The sequence below is a fragment of the Lathyrus oleraceus genome, chromosome 5 (genome assembly GCF_024323335.1).
Source record: "Lathyrus oleraceus cultivar Zhongwan6 chromosome 5, CAAS_Psat_ZW6_1.0, whole genome shotgun sequence".
NCBI classification, from domain to species: Eukaryota; Viridiplantae; Streptophyta; class Magnoliopsida; order Fabales; family Fabaceae; genus Lathyrus; species Lathyrus oleraceus.
This window is the reverse complement of record NC_066583.1, coordinates 115,788,747-115,795,733: the sequence shown is the minus strand read 5'-3', so window position 1 is coordinate 115,795,733 and position 6,987 is coordinate 115,788,747. Positions and strand designations below refer to the sequence as shown.

Here is a 6,987-nt window from a genome sequence, read left to right as displayed (position 1 = left end):
CTGACCTATGCGTACGGGAACGTTTTCAAGGATTCCTACAGGATATTTGATGGAACGATCTGCTAATTGCACAGACATTTTGGTCGGTCTTAATTCTCCCATCTCCAGTTTCTTACATATGGATAAGGGCATAACGCTAATTCCGGCTCCTAAATCGCATAAGGCTTTGTCGATGACAAATTTTCCTATGTGACAGGGTATAGAGAAGCTACCCGGATCCTTGAGTTTAGGGGGCATGTTTTGGATTATAGCGCTACATTCGGCAGGGAGTGTAACGGTTTCGCTATCCTCAAGTTTCCTCTTATTAGAAAGAATTTCTTTTAAGAATTTAGCATATGAGGGCATCTGCGTAATAGCTTCGGTAAACGGAATTGTAACGTTTAATTGTTTAAGGAGATCAACAAATTTTCTAAATTGGCCTACATCTTTGGTTTTAACAAGCCTTTGAGGGTAAGGTATAGGTGGTTTGTAAGGTGGTGGAGGTACATAAGGTTCCTTCTTTTCTAGGGTTTCCTTATTACTCTCTTCCTTTTCCTTAGGTTCACTTTCCTCAGTGGATTTCTCAGGGTTTTGGTTTTCTATCCTTGGGTCAGACGGTCCTTCCACTTCCGTTCCACTTCTCAATATAATTGCATGAGCTTGGCTTCTCGGATTGGGTTGGGGCTGTCCAGGGAATGTACCAGTTGGTGCAGCGGTAGGTGCTTGTTGTTGAGCTACTTGAGATATTTGCGTTTCCAGCATTTTGTTATGGGTAGCCAAGGCATCTACTTTGCTTGCTAGTTGTTTAAGTTGTTCGCCAGTGTGTATGTTCTGGTTTAAGAAATCTTTGTTGGTTTGTTGTTGGGAAGCTATAAAGTTTTCCATCATGATTTCCAAGTTGGATTTTCTAGGGGTATTATTGTTAGGATTCGGTTTCTGATATCCTGGAGGTATAGATGGGGCTTGATTTGGAGACTGTCCAGGTGCGTATAAAGCATTATTACTCTTATATGAGAAGTTTGGATGGTTCTTCCAATTTGGGTTATAGGTATTCGAATAGGGGCTTCCTTGAGCATAGTTTACTTGCTCTGTTTGGATTCCAGTCAAGAGTTGACATTCCGCAGGAGTGTGGCCTTGGATTCCACAGACCTCGCAATTCTGAGTTATAGCAACCACGGCTGCTGGAGGTGATACGTTTAAACTTTCAATCTTCTGGACCAAAGCATCCACTTTTGCATTGACGTGATCAAGGTTACTTATCTCGTACATGCCAGTTTTCGGTTGAGGTTTTTCCACTGTTGTTCGTTCGGTTCCCCACTGATAGTGGTTTTGGGCCATGCTCTCGATAAGCTGGTAAGCATCAGCATAAGGTTTGTTCATTAGTGCACCACCTGCAGCGGCGTCTATTGTTAACCTTGTGTTGTATAAGAGACCATTATAAAATGTGTGAATTACTAACCAGTCTTCCAAACCATGGTGTGGGCAAAGTCTCATCATGTCTTTGTATCTTTCCCATGCTTCGAAAAGAGACTCGTTGTCTTTCTGTTTAAATCCGTTTATCTGGGCTCTTAACATAGCTGTTTTGCTTGGTGGAAAATATCGGGCAAGAAAAACTTTCTTCAACTCGTTCCATGTGGTGACTGAGTTGGAAGGAAGAGATTGAAGCCATCTTCTAGCGCTATCTCTTAATGAGAAAGGAAAAAGACGAAGTCGAATTGCCTCTGAAGTGACACCATTAGCTTTAACAGTATCAGCGTATTGGACAAATACGGATAAATGAAGGTTTGGATCTTCGGTAAGATTTCCAGAGAATTGGTTCTGTTGCACAGCCTGCAACAACGAAGGTTTAAGTTCAAAGTTGTTTGCTTCGATTGCGGGCGGAGCAATACTTGAATGCGGTTCATCTTGCGATGGAGCGGCGTAATCTCTAAGAGCACGAGCTGGTTCTGCCATCTCGGTTAAAGAAGGAAAATCTTTGAGATCAGGAAGGTCTATAGGAGGGAGATTGTTTTCAGCACGATATTCCCGAATTCGTCGTAAGACTCGGAGATATAGTTCGATATCGTTGATTCGTAAATAGAGCGGTTCGCCTTGAGAGCGAGTGCGTGGCATACAAATCAACGAAAGAAAGAAAATAGAAGAAAAAGAAACCTTAGTCTCTACAGCGTAACGGAAGAGTTACGATATCGATTGAATAAAAGTCCCCGGCAACGGCGCCAAAAACTTGATCGCTCGACTGGGTGAGTCGAGAATGGGATACAAACTGCAAGTGCACAGTTCTATCGCGTAGTTTTAAAAGATATCGATCCCACAGGGACTTATGAATCGATATACCGTTATCTAAAGTTACTACGTAAATCTAAGGTGAAGATGTTTGATTGTTTGGGGAAAAACTAAGAGCTAAACTAATGTCTAGATTAAATATTAATAAAACGGATATCGGTATGTAATTCGTCAAAACTAGGGAATCAAGTCTTTGTCGGTTTCTTGGTTTTAAAATGAATCGTTTCGGTTAACTTTATTGGTTAAAGGTTCTATCTCAAACTCTCGCTCTGTTGAATAAACCATGATTTCATATTAATGTTGCTGTCACTTATAATTAAGTCAAAAACCATATTTTGAAAACAATAAAGTTGCAGAAACTCTTTTTAAGAAAATACTGACCGTTTTAAACACCCTTATCTCAAACTCTCGCTCTGTTGACTTAGGTTATATAATTAAATCCAAATGCTTAACTCTCGTCCTCACATTCAATCTTTAAAAATACTTTTTGGAAAAGGTCAGAATTTAATTAACTCTAAAACTTGCTCTCGCCCTGATCTAGAATTAATGCCTAACTTACACTGTCCAGTTAAAATCTCAAACTCTCGCTCTATTGATTTTAACTTCTTTATGTCTTTTACTTTTGTAAAAAATCTTGTTATTAAACCTGTAAGTTGAGACCATAAAAAGATTGATTTTGATTTTAAGTTTAGATAGACCGACTCAGTCTCGATCCTTTATTCTGCTTACTTTACATACCGATACCTAGGCAAATTAGCCAGACATGCTAAATAAACAAGAATTTATATCATGCATAAACAGACTCATTCCAGGCAGGCAATATGAATAAACAATAGAATAAAACATTAAAAATTAAATAACAATTAAAGAACCTGAATGCGTAATACAATGGTCTTGAACACTCCACCACAAGCCGGTAGGATTTGTTCTTCGATTCTTCAATTAAGCAGTAAAATAAATCAAGGAAATAAAACTCGAATATAACGTAAGGTTAAATCCGGTATAAAGTTGCACAGTAGTTTCCGGTGTAGAAACTATTACGCGAAAAAAATATCTAAAAGCTAAAAACGGGAAAAATAAATTGCAAGGGAAAAGAGAAAGTAAAGCTTGCAAAAGAAATAAATAAAATGAACAATGCTGGAAAGGAAGAAAAATAAGCAAAGGCGTGAAAGGAAAATTTGGCAGAGCTTCCGCAAAACTGAGCGTGCAAAAACTCGTCCTTCGGCAAAGAGAGGAGATGGCTATTTATAATAGCCTTGGTAACTGCCTTCCGTTCCCTACGAGTCTTCAGCATGGCTAAATACACGGCTTGGGAATAGGACACGAAGTCCTCAACGTTACTTCCATTCTTCTGAGAGCGTAACTTGCGCCAAAAAGCTAGTGGACTGGTGTGACGCTCGTCACACCATGTGTGACGTCCGTCACAAGGCTACTTCGCGTGACGCTCGTCACAACCCTTGTGACGCCCGTCACAGGGGCAACGTGCTCTTTCTTTTGGGCTGGGCTTGGTCTTGGTTATTTGTTTCCTTTTTATTGCTTTTTACACCTCCTTTTCTTCCCTTTTTCACTTTTGCTTCAAAATGGGTACCTGATGTAAATAGAAAAGAAATACTGCATAATATCTGATAAAATGGGATAAATTAAAGTAAATGATAATATAATCTAATTAAATTAAGTCTTAAAATGTGATATAATTTCATGTTATCAAGTTCCATTGTGTTGAATTTCAGCTCCTGTTTTGAATTTTTTCTTCATCTTTGACCCTAGGCTTTGACCTAGTGGTTTGCTGCTTACATGTGAGCTTTGAATTTCAGGTTCAAGTATACATCTCCATGATTGATGTTGCTCCCTCATTTGAGCTTGATCATGTGTTATTATTGGCTAACATTGGTTTGTTTTGTAGGCTTTGAGAACAATTCAGTTGTGTTTATGGCTCATGTGTTGCATATTGGGTTGTCTGTTGGATATTGACTGTTGTCTGATTGTCTGGATTTTATACTGATTGGTTTAGCTGTTTCCACAGGTACCTAAGTTGCTTTAAGTTCATTTGAACTTTGCTTTGCTTGCTTGTGGTTGGCATACCACTGAGGTATAATTCCTTGATCTTCATGTAGTCTGGAAGACCTATCATGTTATGTTGGCAGACACCTGTCTGAAGCCTTCCTTAAGAGGCAATGCTTGTGTTTGTTTAAGTTTGTGCCAAGCAGGTAAAGACCTCTTAAGAGGCAATTGGCAGATACAAGGGATGTGCAATCCATCCCCTGCTATTCAGTTGTGTCATTCACTTTGCTCACACCATATGTTGATGCATTGTGAATAAGAACCCAAGATCTTGTTGTGTCAGTCATGTGGAGAAGAGTTCCTACATTCTGAACTCCCACACTTTCTATTTGATTCAAGCTCTCCCAGGCTAGGGATAAGAGCTATGAGGCATAACCCTCATCTCCATTTCATCTGCTTTACCCTAACTCTCAATGTTAGGGTTAAGAGCTAACCACACCCCATTCCAGTTGGCTTGTTTGTCGAGGTTGACATGACCCCTTGACTAAAGCCTAGCCTTGTGTGAGCCAATTATTTGCATATAGTGTGTGCTACTTGTGCTTATGTTTGATGATGTGCTGTTTAGGCTAGCTTGCTTCCGGTGCAAGTTAGGATAGAGACCTCAACATAGGGATCTTATGCATGACAACTTCTAGGCTCGAGTCGTAGTCTCCCTAGTAGCTTGTTATCTCCCTTTGTCTCTGGTTAGGATAGAAGTTCTTTCCCTGTTTAGGGGAACTACGTCGCCCTGATCCTCATACCAGATGAGGTACGTAGGCAGGAGATGAGCTGATCTCTCTGGGCACTTTCTTTTCCTTTTGTGTGTGTTTGTTATCCTTTTCTGGTTGGAGTCTGACATAAGTCCAACGATTGGCCGTCGGTTTCCTGTGTTTGTTCATCGTTTGTGTGGAGTCTGACGTAAGCCCAGCGATTGGCAGTTGGTTTCCTGTGTGGGTGTGTGTTTGTTGGTTCGGAGTCTGATGTAAGTCCATCGATTGGCATTCGGTTTCCAGGTTTGCCTGTTTGTGTGGAGTCTGACGTAAGTCCAGCGATTGGCAGTCGGTTTCCTGTTTGTGTTTTGTTTGGCGTGCGTTAGCCGAGCTACGAGTGCTCTGATTCTTCTCTGGTTAGAGAAGATACGTATGCATAGGATGCGACATCCTAGCGAGCACGTTTCCCTTATCCCCGAACTACGTCGACTCTGATGTCTGTGCCTGACAAACTACGTAGGCCCAGGATGCGATATCCTGTCGAGTCCGTTTCTTCCGTCCTTTCTGTGCTTTATTCTAGTGTGTGTGCAATTTTGAGCAGTTTTTAGCAACCTTTCTTCTATTCTTTCTGAGCGTGGATCCCGTCGAGTACGACGGATGTGTAGGGGTGCTAATACCTTCCCTTCGCATAACCGACTCCCGATCCCATCGTTCTCTGGTCGCGAGACCATGTTCTTTCCAGGTTTACTTCGAGCGTTTCCTTTCCCTCCTTCGGGATAAATAACGCACGATGGTGGCTCTGTTGTTTCGTTTTCCCGCCGGTTTTTCGCGTAATGCGACAGCTGGCGACTCTGCTAGGGACTATCCCGAGAAGTTGACCTCTTGCTGGTCCATCTTCCCTAAGCGAGTCAATCCTAGCGCTCTTTAGGATAGTTGTGGTTGCTTTTACTGCTTATTTATTGCATTCATATTTATTATGCTGTGATTGTATATACTTGCATAGATACTTGCATGCATCATACTGTCATCATATGGGATTCTGTACAGGTTGGTTTCTCTGATTTGGGGTGGGTGTTCTGAGTGAGGCCCAATACCCAGGCCTGAGTATACACCTAGGATTAGCGTGGTCTCATGTTTCTTCACATGTTATACGACATGATGAGGAGACGTGTCACCACAGCCGGACGAGGTTCATTTGAGAGAGTCCTTCCGTTTGGAGTTATTCCACTCAGGTTGGGTTATCTCATCTGAGCTATTGACTTCGGTGACCGTTCTTTCCCGGATCTTTGGTTTAGACGATCTTAAGAGAGCTACAACGGCACACCCGAAAGGGCAAACCCGTTGAGTATCTTTGCCCGATTGTCGAGACCATTGTCCGCCTTAGGATGACCTTGTTAGAATTCACCTGTGAGGGGAGGGTTTGATTCTTGCAAGTACAGGTTCCGCCAGTGATTCTGTGATGGTGACTATGGTTCAGTTGGATTTAAGGGTCTCTATTTCTGGACGTCGGAGGTTTGACCTTGGCATTTATCAGAGGGTTCCGTTTATTTCGGATCCCTGGGCTGAATTTGAGGGTACTTGCTCAAATGGTGACTTGGTTCAGAAGTATGGGTTTCAGATGATTTTAGGTCTCAGATGACTTTGCGGTTCCGAATTCAGGCCAAAGCTTTGATCCTGTGCCGCGTGATACACAGCCAACCAGTCATGGCTCCATCATTTGCATCATAGCATGTTTATTTTCAAAAAAAAATAATGCATAGAAAAAGAAAAGTTAACCTGCATACGCATCACACGCATCATACACATATCATTCTTGCATTACAGGTGTTCCTGATCGAGACTTCTCACTCTGGTTCCTGTCTTAGGCAGGATTGCTGATCAACGTCCACACCGCTACACTACCAGACTGAATCAACAAAGGAATATGGACCAAGTGCAAGCTGAGTTAGCAGAGATGAGGGCTAACATGGCCCAA

The 6,987-nt window shown here is 41.7% G+C and overlaps 1 pseudogene; it reads left to right on the top strand.

Moving 5' to 3' along the window:
• Positions 1–1,447: 1,447 nt before the first annotated feature.
• LOC127089217 (uncharacterized) lies at positions 1,448–1,547 on the top strand (annotated as a pseudogene).
• Positions 1,548–6,987: the final 5,440 nt, after the last annotated feature.